The sequence below is a fragment of the Heterocephalus glaber genome, unplaced genomic scaffold (assembly GCF_053883595.1).
Source record: "Heterocephalus glaber isolate CG9 unplaced genomic scaffold, H.glaber_assembly_v1.0 deba00001457, whole genome shotgun sequence".
NCBI classification, from domain to species: Eukaryota; Metazoa; Chordata; class Mammalia; order Rodentia; family Bathyergidae; genus Heterocephalus; species Heterocephalus glaber.
This window is the reverse complement of record NW_028258305.1, coordinates 2,969,440-2,986,834: the sequence shown is the minus strand read 5'-3', so window position 1 is coordinate 2,986,834 and position 17,395 is coordinate 2,969,440. Positions and strand designations below refer to the sequence as shown.

At 37.3% G+C, this 17,395-nt stretch overlaps 1 long non-coding RNA gene across 8 annotated transcripts in view; it reads left to right on the top strand.

Moving 5' to 3' along the window:
• LOC101708199 (uncharacterized) overlaps positions 1-17,395 on the top strand; it is an 89,316-nt gene that overhangs the window by 32,237 nt on the left and 39,684 nt on the right. For 5 of the 8 annotated variants that reach the window (XR_015453065.1, XR_015453066.1, XR_002396735.2 and 2 more), the window contains one exon: positions 14,200-15,707. The exons of 2 other annotated variants lie outside the window; for them this stretch is intronic. This is a non-coding gene — a long non-coding RNA (uncharacterized LOC101708199). The remainder of the gene's footprint in view (positions 1-14,199; positions 15,708-17,395) is intronic. One more of the 8 variants, XR_015453061.1, reaches the window with a different exon arrangement.

Below are 17,395 nucleotides of genomic sequence, written 5' to 3'. Positions count from 1 at the left end.
CCCAAGCAGAGCCTTTTAGGCCCACGAGGACTGCTCCCCTGCCCATACTCAATGACATCTGCTGGATTTACTTATCAGGCAGACTTGGCACTCTCCCAGGGGAGGAATGAATCAGAGAGAGGCCCAAAGTGTGACTCTAGAGACAAATAAAGCCAAGGAAGGAAGCCCTTGTTCTTAGCCATAGCCAGGATGTTAAAAGACATATTAGTAGGGTGAGGCGGTAGAAGGACTGATATAGTGATTACATCTGTGTATCAGACTGACTAGGCTATGATGCCCACCAACTGGGAGACTGCTGTGAAGGTGTGATGAAATTTACATCAGTGGACTCTGAGTAAAGCAGATGACCTTCAGCAATATGAGTGGGTCACATCCAACCAGTTGAAAGCCTTAGTGAGAAACACTGTTTCCCAAAAAAGAACAAATACTCATCAGGACTATAATGTCAACTCTTACTCAAATTTCCAGCCTGCTTACCTATCCCCTAAATTTCAAACTTGTCATCTCCCAAATTCTGTGAGGCAATTCCTTAAAACAAATCTCTCTCTCTCTCTCATGTGCACCCCCCCCCTTGTATTGGTTCTTTTTTTTCTCTGGAGACCCATAATGCAGCTGGAAATGTGGAATCTACAGCTGAGAAGATGGGGGGAGGATATGGAAGCTGTGTCTCTATTTCTATTGGTTTTCCATAGCAGATGCTACTGGCTTTACTCCATGTGTCCATCAGTGTGTAATGTTTCCACATTTTTAGCATTAGAAATGGTTTAAGTGGGGCATGATGACCCTTGTCAACAGAGCTGTGGAAGAAATGCTCATGTTATGACAATGTTGACTCAGATGGCTGGATGTTAGGGTCACATGAAACTCTTTTAAGGATAAAGACATCATCTTATACTTTTGTTAGTTATAATGGCATTTTTCACATTTAGATGTTTATGAAGTTCTTTCATGTTTATTGGCTTATTAGTTTCCCCACAGTGTCTAAAACACATCTAGGCAATTACAAAATTGAGTTGAAGTATAATAATGGCAAATTAGGAACTAAATTTCATCTTTAAATTAACATGTATTACAATATTTTTTCATATTTTTTGCCTCTGTATATTATACTTCTCTTTTAAAGTACTCATTTTTTATGACAAGCATATTAGTAATGTCCTCTTATTACTTGGTTATTTAATTATAAATTAAAATGCATAGCTTATAGAATTTGTGACCAGAACTAAGCAAAAAATTAAAATAAAAATAGGAAAATAAACTAATTTGTAAATAACAGTTCTCTGAAAGCAATTATCTTATTTTCATAGGAAACACAATTAGAAGGAGAAATCTGTCTGTTAAATTCAACCAAAAGAATAAAAGAGTTATTGGAATATAAAAAAGCACTGCCTCTTTAAATGGTAATGAACACCAGCTTTATCATTTCTAAAGACAAGTGTTCTGCCTTTATATTTTTCTCTTTCAGTGAAATCTTTTACTGATTCCTGCTGAGCAAAGGCACATGGGCTTGAATTTGTGATTTGAGGTCATAGAAATAGCTGATGTAGAAATTTCAAGCCAATCCCACCCTCTTTCCTTCAGGCATAGTTACATGTGCTCTCCTTTCCTCCTCAAATTATCTGTCAGCATCCTTGGTCTTGCTGGTGTTGATACAGCCATCATGTCATGCCCAGCTATTTTATTTCACACCCTATGAGGAATAGGGGAATCTTTTTGGAGCCCTGACACCATCCTCTGTTCAAATCAACTTACAGGACAGAGAAAAAGAACCTGGGTAGAAGTTATCAGAGGAAGGCTATTACACTTGATCTTAGCCAAAAGACCGAGAAGCGATTGTGAAGGCTATTAACAAGCCTTGTTCTTAATGTTAATGTTGAGGACAACTCTAGAAAATTTTAACAGAGCATCAAGGTGACAGATGTCATCTCTTTGGGAAGAGCATTCAGCCTTGTAGCACTACAAAGGCTATGCTTGGTGGAGCCAAGATCTCTTCACATGGAGTTTATGGCAAAAGCTGTCAAAGTGCAGTCCCTTGAACTGGCTGCATTAGCATCCTTTGGGAACATGTCAGGAATACAAAAATTCTCTTGCCCTACCCTAGACCTGCTGAATCAGAATCTCTGGAGATGGGTCCAAGTGTTATGTTTAACAAGTTCCAGAGTATTTTGATGCCGTAGTTCTTATTTTTGTTTTCTTATTTTTTATTTTTTATTATTTATTTATTTATTTTTTCCCCATTAAGTTTATTGGTACATTTTCGGTATAAAATACAGTTACATTCATCATTGGAATCTTGTACCATTACATGAGTCTCTTGGTTCTTATTTGTTTTTCCCTTCCCTTGCCCTCCCTTCACCCCCTCCACCCTTCCCTATTTGCAAAGACCTTGTTTCCATTTTTTTCTCTTCTCATATTTTTCCCTTTCCCTTTTTTCCTTTCCCCTACCCCTCCCACTTCCCCTGCTCCTTTAGACCTTTTCTTCCTATTATGCAATATCAGTTATACATTTTTAAAATTACAATATTAAGATCTAGGAGACATTACCACAGATTTTACAGAATTTAAAAGGATATAGAAAGCATATTACAAAAATCTTTTTTGAAATAAATTTGACAACTTCCAAGAAGTACCTTGAGAGACAAAATAATGAAACTAACTCTGGAGGAAATATAAAATTTGAATAGCACCTATTAAAGAAAGTATATTCCTAGCTTGAAAACCTACCTATATGGCAACAGCAGGCTCATAAACATTTTAACTGAAAAATTATATCAAACAATTAAAGCAGAAAAAAGAAAGAACACTTCTCCCCTCATTTTAGGAACTCAACATTGGGCTAATACTAAAACTGGATAAAGATAATAGAAGAAAAAAGTATGAACAGAGATAGAAATTTGTTTAACAAAACAAACTATTGGAAGTCAGATCTGCCAGGATGTAGAAAGTGGTTTTGTTATAGGGATGGCAGAGTTGGTTCAGCATTGGAAGATCCACACCCAAAAATCATCATTTTAACAGAGGAAAGGAAAAAGCCATATGATCCTGTCACTAGTTGGAGAAAAAGTATTGGACTAAATTCTACAGCTGTTCATGGTAAAAGCTATCAGGAGACTAGAAGTAGAACAGAAACTTCTCAACAGATTAAAGACATGTACTCCATACTTCAGTGAAAACACCTTATATGAATGGAGAAGATACAATGCTTTCTCCTTAAGGTGGGGAACAAGGGCAGATATGCTTACTCTTTATCTCTCCATTAAACTTTGAAACCTAGTCCCCACCAAAATAGTCTGGCAATAAAATGACACAATTAGGATAGGATTGGCAAGGTAGAAGCAAAATCTTTCTATGTAGATGAAATGATCATCTACAGAGAAAATGCTAAGAAATCTTTAGGACCCCCTAGAACTTGCACTTGAATTTAGCAAGATTAGAAAACACAAGGTATATATAAAAATTCAGGTCTGTGTATACTTGCTATAAATGAAGAATTGGATATTGAAATTTAAAAGTTATGTAGGAGTACAAAGGACCTAGAAAAGTTAAAAACAAAAACAAAAACAAAAACAGTGTTGGAAGACGTTTAGTACCTAATTTTAAGACTTCTTCTAAAGCTACAGTAATCAAGGCAGTGTTGGTGTAAGGAAAGACATATAGATCATTTGAATAAAACAGAGAATCTAGAAATAGAACCATGCATATATGGTCCACTGAGTTTTGAAAGATTTTTTAATATTAGCATTTTATAGAATATAAACTCAATTCAAGAGGCGAGGAAGAGATAGTGTCTTCAGCAAACGGCACTTAGAACACCTGGTATCCGTATATAAAAAAATTAACCTCAAACCTTTATTTCCATACATGAAAATAACTTGAAGGAATCTATGAACCTAAATATGAAAGCCTAAAACTATAAAACTTTAAGAAGAAATTATAAGGAAAAATATTTATGAATTCAGGGTAGGCAAGAACTACTAGTATACAAAAGACATGATGTATAAAAGAAAAAAAATTGATAAATGAGATTCCATCAAAATTTAGAACTTTAAATGACATCCTTAAAATGAAAAGTAGTCCTTAAACAGACCATATTTACAATGCATATAACCTATGACCAGAATATATAAAGAATTCTTAGAGCTCATTAATAGACAACCCAATTAAAATGTAGACATAAGAAGATGATAAATAGCCAGTACAGCACAAGGAAAGGTGTGCAACTCTAGAATCAGAAAAATACTAATCAGTACAATAATAAGATTGAATTATACACTCATTAGGGAGATGAAGTTAAAAGTTTTCAAAGCCTTGTCATGACTTTTTCTTTTTGTTGGATTCTCTCCCTTTGCGTTTAATTTTTCACGCCCAATGGATTCATTCTGCTGGGTTTCCTGGGGTTGTGATCCTCATTGTCTTTTCCTAGGATATTGTCTAAAATTTTTTGGAGTGCCGGTTTGGTATTCATGAAGTTCCTGAGGTGCTCTTTATCATGAAAGTATCTTATTTCTCCATCAATTTTGAAAGATAGTTTTCCAGGGTACATCAATCTGGGTTGGAGGCTGTTTTCCTTTAGGGCTTGAAATATATCACTCTAAAGCTCTTCTTGCCTTGAGGGTTTGGACTGAGAAGTCGGCTGTGATTCTGATGGGCTTTCCTTTGTATGTGATTTGTTTCTTTTCTCTCACTGCTTGTAGAATTTTGTTCTTCTGTTGGATTTCTGAAATACTAACTATTATATGCCTATGTGTAGATTTTTTTTGATTAAGGCTAGCTGGAGCCCTATATGCCTCATTTATCTGTATGTCAAGTTCTTTTCCCCTCCTTGGGAAGTTTTCTGTCATCACTTCTGTGAAGAGTTTTTTTATGTCATCTGCACTCTCTCCTCTTTCTTCATTGACTCCAATCATTTTTATGTTACCTCTTCTTTGGATTGTCTAGCAGCTGCTGGATTGATTTCTCATGTTCCCTTACAATTTTAAAGCAATTTTTCTTTTCCTGGTGACTAATTGCAATCTTATCTTCTATATGTGAAATTCTATCCTCACATTGGTTCATTCTGCTGTGCAGACTTTCGATGGAGTTTTTAATCTCTTGGAAATCTGTTTGTATCTGTTTTATGGATTCTATTTGTTTCCTATGTTGGGATTCCATCATGTTCCTCAGATCCTCTATTTTTTTTTATCTGTATCCTCTCTAGATGTATTAATCATGTCTTGCACCATGAGCAAAATCTTTGGTGTTATCTGAGTAATTATTTCTGATTTCATTTTTCCCAGATCCTCTTTTGTTGCCAGTTCAGAGAGTCCAGGTGGTTGAGCATCAGATTGTTCCATCTTGTTTCCCTTTGGGGTTGCTTTAGGTGATCTGGAAGTCTGTTTTTGAGGCTTGTTTATGTGTTTTCTCAGTTTCATGGGGTGGAGGCAGTGCTTCTGGTGCCCACGTGGCTCACCTTCTCTGCCCTAGGAGCTTGGGATGGTGGTTGGGGAGCTTCCTTCCAGGTGCTGGGACCGGCTCACCTTCTCTGCCCTAGGAGCCTGGGATGGAGGTGGGGAGCTTCCTTCTGGGTGCTGGGACCAGCTGAGCTTCTCTGCCCTAGGAGCCTGGGATGGAGGTGGGGAGCTTCCTTCCGGGTTCTGGGACCGGCTGAGCTTCTCTGCCCTAGGAACCTGGGATGGAGCTTGATGCAGTAGTTTTTAAACTACTGGTTTCTAGCACTTCAGTTCCCCAGAATTTCAAATACGCTAATGTCTGGGGTTCTTAAAATGACAATCATGTTTCATGGAGTATTTTCTCAGTATAGAAAATTGGTCACAATGAAACTGACTATGTACTGATTTGTGCCTGTCTGTGATCCTGGGATAGAAGTTAGGATTGATTATGATAACCAGGAAGGAGGACAGGAGTGGCTCCTAAGAACTTTCTCATACAGAATGTGGATCCACATTCCTGAAAAACTTTCACATGGATGCCCAAATTTTCATAGAACAACGATGGTCCTACCTGGGCTGTGACACAAGGTGGCCTCAGGTTATCTAGGTGAGGGGAAGATAGATGACTCACTTCTACTTCTCTGGGGCAAGGTATCCTGGCATATTTCTGGTGCCTCTCTGTTAGGAAGGCCTGGGGTAGGTTGGCAGGCTTATGCTCAAGCACTAGGTCCACTCCAAGCTGTGTGATCTTGGAATGTCCTGTGCTCTCTGGGCCATCTACGGTGATTCAGCCTTATTAGCAGCCACTATAGGCAGGTGGGCAGTGGTAGTGTCAACCACACAAACCTCCTTCACTCTTCTTTACTTCCTGTTGCCTTTCCATGAAAGACCTTTCCTACCAGAAAACAGCACCAGTAAAACAAAAGTGAATGATTTCTAGGTTTACTTCCAGCTCTAAAACATGTCTGTCAGGCTCTGGCTGGGTATCCTAATTTGGCAGCCCTGAGGTGATAGGCTTTATATATTTTTTCAAAGGGCTACAGCCCTCTGAAGATTTGTTTTCTGGTGGTGAGCTTAGCAATTTTATTTTTTTTCTTAATCTATTTTTTTACACAAAGAACAAATGCCCCCAAGTACAATTGCACCAAGATTACTAAAGTCTCAATTTAAACATTACCAAAAGCTATAATTTTGAAATTCTTTTATCTATCCCAAGCTAATAGCAGTTTTGCATGTCTTTATATTGTTTTCATCTGTTTCCTTAGTCCCCACCTCTCCTTCAGTTATTGTCTCTGGAATATGTGCGGGCTTGTTTAATTTTAGTGCTGAATTTGGGATATGGAAAAGATTATCTTTAATTATATTACTTATTTATTGAAACATAATATATTTATATGGCCCTTCTGTGCTACAGAAGCAGTGTGCTCTTTTGTGAAGATGTTGCCAGAAAGTTACCAAGTGAGGATCTGAATTAAACAGGATCTGAATCTAAAGCAACCCAGGAATGATCTATCCTTCAGGGTTCCTAGACCAACTTCTTGAATACTTCCTCCCATATGAAACATATGGCCTGGCCTGTAGCCAACCAGTTGGTGCTTTTTTTCTACAAGGCAATGAACTTGTTAAGCTTCTTCTAAAAAGACCACTACAGCAGAACTTTGGGTACTAACAAAATTTTTCCTGGCAGAAAGATTAATTCATATAAAATCAAGTTAATGGGGCATTTTCCCTCTTATTGGCCTGAAGATCACAATCCTGTCTCTTAAATTGTACCATGTCAAAGCACAGTCCTACTGAGTTTTAAAAAAGATATAATGTTGCTAAAAAAGAGAAAATAAATCCTTGGTCAAGCTTTTTCCAAGTAGAAAACAATCCTATCTGCTTGAATTTCTCACTTTGTTGATAAAATCACCAATCTCAACTTCTTCCATGTTTCTTTGCGCCCTGCTAGTGACAGGTCTGAAGTGCCCAGTGTCATATCTGCCTGTGTCATGAGAGTGGAACCAACAATGTCAGCTGAGAGTCCAATGCAAAATGAAAATGTGAAGTTCCATGCTCAAAACTTATTTAGGATTTCAAGATGATGACAGCAGGGCACTAAAGCAACAGCTGAGCCATTCTGAGCTTGGTGCCATGTATAAGTACAGGTTATGTGACCAGGAAGGGCCCGGGTTCAAGGACAGACCCAGTTGAGGAGAGAAAAGTGCTCATTTCCTTCTTTCTTTTTCTTCAGCCCAAGTCATTTAAGTCATTCAGATAGCAGAGGTGTGGATTCAATTCTCTCAACTCAGTTAACTGCCTCTCCCCTTTTCACATTTGCTCCACATTTAAGACTATCTCTAAGCAACATATACACTGTAGTGCCAAGTAAGTCACTTTGCCAAGGGATCCTCAAAGTCCTGATGAAAGCCATCAGAGGGGGCCGCAGAGTGAGCTCCCCATCAAGGCAGCTCTGCTGTGCCCTGCTCTGTCTGGGGTAACCACTTTGCAGATTCTCCATCACATCTCCAACTAACTATGGAGTTTTCTTTCCCTTTGAGTCTGAAAAAAAATCCTTTATAATTCTCTTTAAATGTTCCAGGGCTTTTTCCTCACTTTTTCAAATAATTGTTATCAATGCCTGCCAAATGCCTTAGATTTTCCCTTGTCTTTACTGTAAATACTTTCCTTATTCCTCAGCAACAATATTATGGCTATACATAGTAACAGTCTTTACAGCTATCTAGGTTTCTTTATCTTGTGTTCTTAAAGAATTCAAAGCCTTGTTCTACTGGTGTTTAATTGTTCTAAGATGAATTTTGTTAAAGGAAGCTTGATAGCTATTCATAATCTCTTCTATAAAAGTCTACCTGCTATCTCCATTACCAACTGTGTTATTGAATTCTGATAATTAAAAAAAGCAGGATTATTTCTGTGAAGAACTAAACTGGAACTCAGAGTTGGCCCAGGGATAACTTTGCCATAAAATGAGAGAATTTGGAAATTGTCTGCAAATGAAAGTCTGGAGTCCTTGTGAACTGGGGAACACCAGAGGAGATGAGTGAGAGGGTTTTATTTTTTTAACAGAATATCCTTGCTAACGGTATTCCTCACTAGGCAACTAAATTCACAGACATTAGCAAATGCAGTAGTAATTTAATTGACAAAATTCCTAAATCCATTTCAAGACTTTTAAACTATATCACTACAGAAAAATGGACAGATGCATTGAAAATGTACATCAAGTGCAGACCACTTCTGTACATTCTGTAAGTCTTACTCCTTGTCTGCCGGGGGGGGGGGGGGGGGACTTGAAATTTCCTTCTCTCTGAGTGGGGCCCATCTCTCTTTGAGCCTTACTTACTTCCTCTTGAAGACAGGCTTAGCAGTGATTGCAAGTCAGGCAGAAAAATCGCAAGTCGTCTTCCCTATTCTTTCTTTGCCTATTAATTCCTATGTGTTTTTGGTCAGGTTGAACCCCTTGATGTCCATATTTTAAAAATGATAATTGTATTTGTAATTTCAGGTTATTTTTTCTTTGTAGGGAAATGAAGGAATGAAGGAAATATCTATGCCAGGATTTAGAAATATTTCAAAGAAAGTATTTTTCCTTCAAATGTGACTGCTTGCCTCTCTAGATATTATCTGATTCTCCATGCTGTCTTCCTCCTCTTCTTCTTCCTTCTCCTCCTTATTCTCCCCCTCCTTTATCTCCTTCTTCTTCCTCTTCTTCTGGTTATTTTGAAGGAAAAGACAGCAGTTTTCATAGATTTAAAAATTTTCTGAATGTGTAAATAAATTTGGACTTAGATTTTTGACCTGTGACTTCTTGGAAAGGAAGTCCTCTGGAGTCTCTAGGGCAAGTTCTTAGTCTGTTAACCCACATCTTTGGTGTTGCAATTCTGATACAAGAATGTCTTGCTAACTCTCTGATTTATCTTCTTTGTGGAATATGGTTCTTTTCTTGCTGTGTTCTAGCAGTGGGCCTGTGTGTTTGATTAAAAAAAATTGATAGAGGGCCAGGGATTTAGCTCAGTGGTTCCACCATCTGCCTTGCAAGCACAAGGACCTGAATTTGATCCTCGGTACAAAAAAAAAAAAAAAAAATGATGGATTTGGACCACTGGGTCTTTATGTCAATTTTTTTTCTTTCCTGATTGTTGTTGTACAACTTCTCTTCTGATAACAACCTTATTAATCATCCTCTAATGAAGTGATATTGGAAAAGATGTCTCATCTGCACTGTTGTAGGTCAGCAAGTGTCCCCTTACCCTTTGGTCACCCACAGTTTCCCACTACGGTGGAGACCTTCAGAGCCCTGTGGAGCAGATTTCATTCTGCTGGCCTTTTTCCTTCCCTCCGTCCGGCAATCATTTTTGCTGAAGTAAGCCAATTTCAGCTTGTTTCTCCAGAAAATAATTCATTCATTCTTTCTCTCTTTCTTTCTTTCTCTCCCTTTCTTTCAGTACCAGGGATTGATCTCCATACCTTGCACTTGTGAGGCAGGCAGAAGCACCACTGAGCTAAATCCCTGGCCCAATAAATCTTTATTTTAAAACTCCATAGCTTTTCCTCCTTTCCATCCTAATTCATGGGGTTTTCATAGGCTTGTCCAATAATTTCTTACATCCTCATTCCTTGCTATGAGAAAGTTTTCTGCTTGTCTTCCTTCACATAGCTCTCCTAAGCTTTTTTTTTTGATTTATTGAAATCCTCATTTTTTCTGGGAGAAAGAGCTGAGTAGTAAAAACAAGATACATGGGATTCAGAGTTTTTAGATTCAGTGCTAACCTAATTCAGCAACACACTAACTGAAAACAGGCAAACTCTCACTCAATTTCCTCAATCACAAATGAAAATAATAAATAGTATTTTCCTTCTACAGCCATCTGTGAAGATTATGAGAGCTAATACATGTCAAAAGTTTTTTGTGGCTATTTAAAAAAGTGTGCTCATTATTATTTCAGTAGGTTGATTTTCTTATAATTTTAACTTTGGTAGATTTTCCTAATTCATGCAAATAATACATAGCTTCTTTGTCCTTTAAATTTAATTATCGATTCACAAAACATTCATTTACTCTTCCAATATTAATTATTGGTAGTAAGCCAGGTTCTGACCTCCTTCTACTCAAGGAATTTAGGGTAGAAATAAAAGCCAAAATTATAAGGGAGAGACTTAAATATAGTTCAAGTCCTAAAGTATGCTAATTAACACATTTGTTTGCCTTTGAAACATCTGGAAAGGCAGCTACGCACTAATTCTTTTAAAAATGACTTATTTAAACATTTGTGGAAGATTCAGGTGTGTGATTTTAATTGCACAATTAATTAATTATTGGTGAAGTCCTTTTATTTCTTCCTAGTAATCAACTTAATAAAACATTGAAGTATAAATTATGGCAGGAAGGAAAATTAAGAAATGTAATTGCAATTTTCATATTATTACTGAAAATATGTTTAAACAACTTATTTCTGATGTTAATTAGATTTTTCCCTTCTTTCTCTTCCTTCCTTCCATTGGTTTGTCCCCCCTTTTCTCCCTTCCTCCCTCCTTTTTTCCTTCTTTCCTTCTGTTTATATGGATAAAGCACAATAATGAGAACAATGCTATATGGAAGGAGTCAATCTAAAAGCAGTTAAGCCATGGAAAGATAAAAACAAGGAAATGGATAGCCAGGCTAATATGAGCTTTTTCTAAGAATTAATCAGCTAAGTAGGGAAAAGAGATTGTTGGCATTATATGCATATGATATATACATGTGTGCTCATGTATATATGTATGTGTGTATGGTTGTTTATAAACAGTCTGGCACATTCATGTTCAAGAAGGGTTAATTACTTCTGATTTAGTAATGCAAATATAATTCTCTTGCTAATCATTTCTTATTTTTTTAGGTTACATATATTCGTGTACATTTTTGCTGTACTTCAAATGAACTGACCAATTTTCAGTTCATACAGTGTGAATTTAATGTCTTTTTACTCTTGTCAGTGGTCTGTGTAGTTGCATAAGAACAATTTGAAAATCAAATCGCATCTACCTATCTCCCAGGGCACCTGGTACCTAGACTGTCTTCTATTAGTCTCTCTTTGGAGTGAAAGTTTCAAAAGTTTCTGGTAAAATACAAATATGCACTTGGGAAAAGCTTATAATAAAAATTTATTAATCCATTAGTAATAAAATTTGAATGGCTGACTAGCAGCAAAAGAGTAAGCCACAAATCCAGTAAGTGCAGATGTCAGAGCATAGCCTTTTGCTTCAGGCTAAGGCCGTCAAAGGCTCTGGTTGTCTCCAAGGGAAGAGGATTCTGAAGTGCAGGGCACTAGAGGCAAACCTTGTCCTTCCCAGTGTACCTTAGTATGGTGCTAAACTGAAGAAGTACACATGTGAGTCATGGTGAGGCAGGAGATTAGGGCATGGTAGACTGGCTGGGGAAGTGGGTGTGAACTGGTAACTACAAAAGTAATTACAATTACTTTTCTTACAAAGTAAGAAAGTTCCTAACCCAGAAGGTCTCTGTGTCTTTTGGATCCAACTTGTTTGTATACCCATGACAGACCCAGAAACTATGACCAGGGGAATGAGATATCTTGAAAAACTCATGCCTTAGTCACAAGCTCCAACTTGCTGCAGTGTTTCCCAAAACAAAGGAGGATGTGAGTGTCTAAGAAAGAGGGCAAGGATGAGGAAGGCTCCATCATGGAGTTTATTCAAGTGTAGTTTACATACTTATCCCATAGGGTTGTTATGCAGATGATTATGCATTGCCAGCAAACATTATGAACAAAAAAGTTATTCTTTCTCCCATAGACTCTTTTGGAAGAGGGAGGGCATGGTCTTACTGGTCGTCTAGACTTTAAGAGGCTATATCAAATCTTGTACCAATGATCTTGTTACTGGTACAGTGAGGACTAGAAGCCATCCTGCAGTTACATTAGATCTTTTCCACCACACAGAACACCTCTAGTTCTCGAGACCTTACTGTATTATATAGTTTTATATCAGAGAAAGTTGAATGTCAGAGGTTCAAGGGGTTCCTTCCTAGTTACACAGCTGCTGTGAGAGTCCTGGCCCTGGATCTGTCACCTCAAACTGGGGCATTTAAGGCACTCATGGATAACCAGTTATTAGGAATCTTGTAAGAAAACGAATGACTGCCACCATGTACATGGATATTCATTTCAGCATAATTTACAATGACAAATTTCTAGAAAAAATTTAAATATCTACCAATAGAAAAGTGGTAAAAATACATTTACAAAGTTAAAAAACAATTTTGTAGTTCTGTATGTAATGAGAATCTATATAAATGCTCATCAATTCTCAGAAAGGCATTTTTAGAGGAGCATGGGTATTATGCCCCTGTTTGTATGTGTGTGTGTGTATATATATGTTTGTATATATACTTAAATTTCCTTAAAAATGCTAAAGTACTTATAGACAATAGTTACTTTGGGGGAGAAAACAATGATTTGGTTGAGGCAAAGATATTTTTAATAATAGGTATTTTAAAAGCTATCATACATAGTACATTGTCATTAATAGTACTATTTAAAATAGGACTTAGTCTTTTAGTGTTAGAACTTGGGTTTCAATCCACAGTCTATTATTTATCAGGATTGTGATCTCAGGCACATTTATCTGAGCCTCAGTTTTCTCATGTATACAATGAAGATGATGATATTCACTGCCTAAGATTGTTACACACATTAACATTAAAAGATATATGAGAGTGCTTTTCAAGCACTCCAGGGCCATCCACATGCTAGTGATTACTATATGGTATTTTTCTTGTTCCCCCCTAACCCTATTGCCTCAGAGAAGATGACTTTGACACTAAGGGGTAGATAATTTCCTTAGACATTTTTTGGCCAGCCAGGAACACTAACTGAGAAACAACTATGAGGAATTCAGGAAAGGTCTAAGCTGCAGTCTATCTAACTTTTCCTACAACTTCATGAACACTTTAATTGTGCACCAACTGGACTTGAAACTTACCTATGGAATTGGTTTTCTAGATCCTCATTGTATCTTAATCTATCCAGAAATGATGAAAAGCACTAAATTCAGTTAAGTTCTATTATGTTCAACCAGTAGTTATTGTGCATCAGCTATTTTCCAGGCCTTGTACTGGGTGCTTAGTGTAATTTACCAGTGCCCTGGAGTACACAGTGGAACAGATTTCACAAACACTTGTTAGCTAACTAGTGTGCACCCTAACCCATATTTATATATTTTTAACCTATATTTACATAAGTAAAGACTTCTGGTGAACAGAAAACCTATATCCACTAGCTCCTTTGGTTGCAGTTGTAATAAAACTCTGTGAAGTCTGGGTTCTAGTTCTTCATCATTAATATAAAAACAAAATATAAAGAAGTGCATGCCTGGTTGCCCAGAGTTTGTGTATGCCTATAAATACATCCTGCACATATTTTGCTCAAAATGCAAAAAAGGTTTGGGGCCATTTGGAGACAGACATGAGAGTTTGTAAAGGGTTTCATCATGTTTTCTATGCTGGGACTATGAATTTGATCCTTGATGTCTGTAGGAATCTCCAGTATATAAAGATGAATTTGAGAAGTAGAATAAATACAGAGCACTGGAGACAAGAAAAGCATGTTTTAGGATTTAGCATTGTGGACGGGAATTTGGTGGGAGCAATAACAAATCATGAACCAACTTTGGATCTCCTTTTACAAGAAGATCATGATTAATTTGCAGCAACATCCTTCCCTTACCAACCTCCCTTGAACTTTCCTATTCATAACAACATTTTACTATTAAGGAGCTTGAATTCAAATCATCCCTATCTGAAAAAGGAAGCCACTTGTTAGAACACAGACACCATTGACAATTAGACAGGATCCTGAGGAGAAGAAAGGAGGCCTGGGCAAGGTGAGTGCTTTTGTGTTTATATAGTATGTCATGTGTTTTGAAGTCCCCCCCAAGGATAAAGGCCCTTTCTCCCACTTCAAAAGCCATTTTCATGTTTTTGTAATTACTAGAAATTATGGGTTAAACCCCCTTCACATGTAATTTATTTCACCATGTATCTCATATTTTGTGATAACATGCAAATACCATATGTTGTACTTTCTCTTTATGGATGGAGGAGGGAAGGGAGGAGAACTGGCAGAATTATCACTAGGCACTGCAAAACCTTCTATTGAAATCCACATTTACCATGGTGACATTTACTAGTTGTGGCAGAGCTGATCAACTGCAGATTTTCCTGCTGCTGAGGCTAAATTGCAAGCTGCTCATAATGCCATCAGATGCTGCAGGGATTTTAGCCAATGAGAACTTTGGGAATGCTCTCTTTGCTTGCTGTTTTCTATTGTCATGCAGCAACCCCCCCAACATGCATGTAAAGTCGACACACACTCTCCCCTGTTTGAACTTGATTGACCTAACACAGCACTTTGTTGGAATAAATTTATCTTCCACGGTCTTAGGGGTTCCAAATAATCAAACCAGAAATCTCAATGTATTCCCAGGGCCTTCATTTTTGTTTTCTCTAACAGGCATTTATTTTTCTATATGAAATGGTCAATACTTAGGCATATATATTATTTATAAGACTGAAAGAGAAAAAAAAGAACCCACATCATGTATTCTGCTAGTCTATTTCATCTAAGGCAAAATGTTTTATGCCAGGCCAAGTGAGTCAAAAACACAAAGCTATTATTCAACCCAAAGCTTCTTCAATCATTTCTTTACCAACAATGTTGAAAAGATGTGATTTTACAAGCAAACAGGAAGAAAAAGCTTGAATCCACCCTGGGAACATGTTTAAGAAGTTGATTTATGTTGCATGCTGAGTCTTACACCTGCAGTTCAAGCAAAACCCAACTTGGCTGCCCCGCAGAGTCTGGTTTATTAGGTATCAAGGAGTCGCAAGAAGCCATGTAATTAAAACCGTAATTAACTGGAAAAGGAAAGTGCCACCTGAGTTTTGAGAGGCTGTCAATTTTATTTCTATTACAGCTCTCCTTCTGGTTCTTCTCTTGACTTTTTATTTTCCTTTGCTCTATAGGAAAACAATATATATATATACACACACACACATACCATACACATATTTTTAATGCATTAACATGTATAAATGGCCACTTATGAAAAAGGTCACAAGGGTTGTTACCTGCTTCAGTTTTTCCAGATCAACTTGTTTGGCGGAAAAGCATTCCATGAGTGCACAGCAGCCACCAGGCACATGTAGCTGTGGAGTACTGTAAATGAAGCAGTCTGAATGGAGCTGTGCTCAAAGTGCCAAATACACATAAGATTTTGAAGGTATAGTGCAAAAAGAGAAGGTAAAAGAAATGTTAGTGATGCTTTGATGTTGATTGATTGGGAAGCATTTTTTTTACATATATTGGGTTGTGTAAAACATTTTTCTTTTCCTTCCTTCCTTCCTTCCTTCCTTCCTTCCTTCCTTCCTTCCTTCTTTCCTTTTTCTTTCTAGTGGATACTAGAAAACAGAATTGCATATGTGGTTCACATTTCTCTATTGGGCAGTGCTGGATAAAGGTGAGGTACCATGTTTCCTGCTAAATTAATAAAGAACACGCTAGAAATGTCATTTTTTTTGTCTTTTCTGTCATCCAAAGAGCTGCAAGAGTTGGCCAGCATAGAGAAATAGGAGCTCTTGGTGGCAGTGTGCAAGGGTGCTGGAAAGAGTTACTACAGCACATGTTTGCGATTGCTGGATTGTTCAATTCAATTTCTCAATAAAGGGCTCAAAGGGAGATGTCTGAGCAACACGACTGGAGTTTCAAGGGTCCTTTTTTTTTCTCCAACTGCCCCTTGGCCAACAGAGGTTCAAATGTATCAAGAAATATGTTAGCACCAGAACAAGAGCTGTACTCTTCCAATGAAGGTTCTGAAAGCAAGTTCAAAACCAACACGTGTACCTTAATCTGTGATTAAAGTGCTGATAAAACAATCTTTGGAAAAAGGTCAGTCTATTTACATTCAATTCTGTAAACATTCATCTCACATTGATACACCATCTATTAGAACCACATCCTTTGAGGTTATAAGGGAATTTGTAAGAGAGAAACATTTATAGAACAGTTTTGAAGGTGGCTAGAGATGAAGGGGCCTTTGTATTTGAAAGAGACATAATTTAAAAAATAGAGCTTTCCTCTTTCCTTTTTAAGAATTCTTTGGAGGGGTGGGTAGCAGAGATCCATTGTTTAGACACATTAAAAAAGAAATGTATCCTTTTGTTCGCCTATTACCAACATAATATGACAAACCTATCAATTTACACTACTTAAAGGAAGTTAAGAAACCAAGAGCACCTTTCTTTGGGCAGAGGAGGGAAAATCGTGTTTTTCTAGCCTAAATATTTTCCCATTTCTCTATAATTTCACATTTTAAAGCTGAGTTTATAAGAATGTAAGGATCTCTGGTATCTACCAATTAAGAGCAGAAATATGTTGGTGCATAATTTTGGAAAGTGAGCCTGAGGTACCCAGAGCAGATGACACACAGGGCTTAGGTCCTGATTCAGCTACAAGTCAGCAGGACCATCTGCGTCCTATAAATTACAGTAGCGCCGGCACATGCGGCTTGTAAATCACCCATGAACAGGCTTCACCTTGTGACACACGACATGAACCCTGTTGTATATTCCAATAAACTCCCATAAACCATCTGATATAAACTCTGGATTATGTTTCTTTAAGGGTTGGAATACTTAGATTTCTCTTTGCTGCACGTGTGAAATGAATACACACAGTACTTTCCTATCCCATACACCAGGCATTTCTTTTTTTCAAGTGTAGAATTTTACTTCGTGGTTGACATGTACAATTTGATGAACTTTAAAGGAACAATCTTTTTTTCTTTCTCTTTCTTTAATAAACTTGTTTCTTTCAACACTACTATGAACGTCAAAGACTTGTGGTTACTATACATGGAAAATACGATTTATAAACAGCAAACTAATGGCCAAATTGTCAGTAACCTAATTC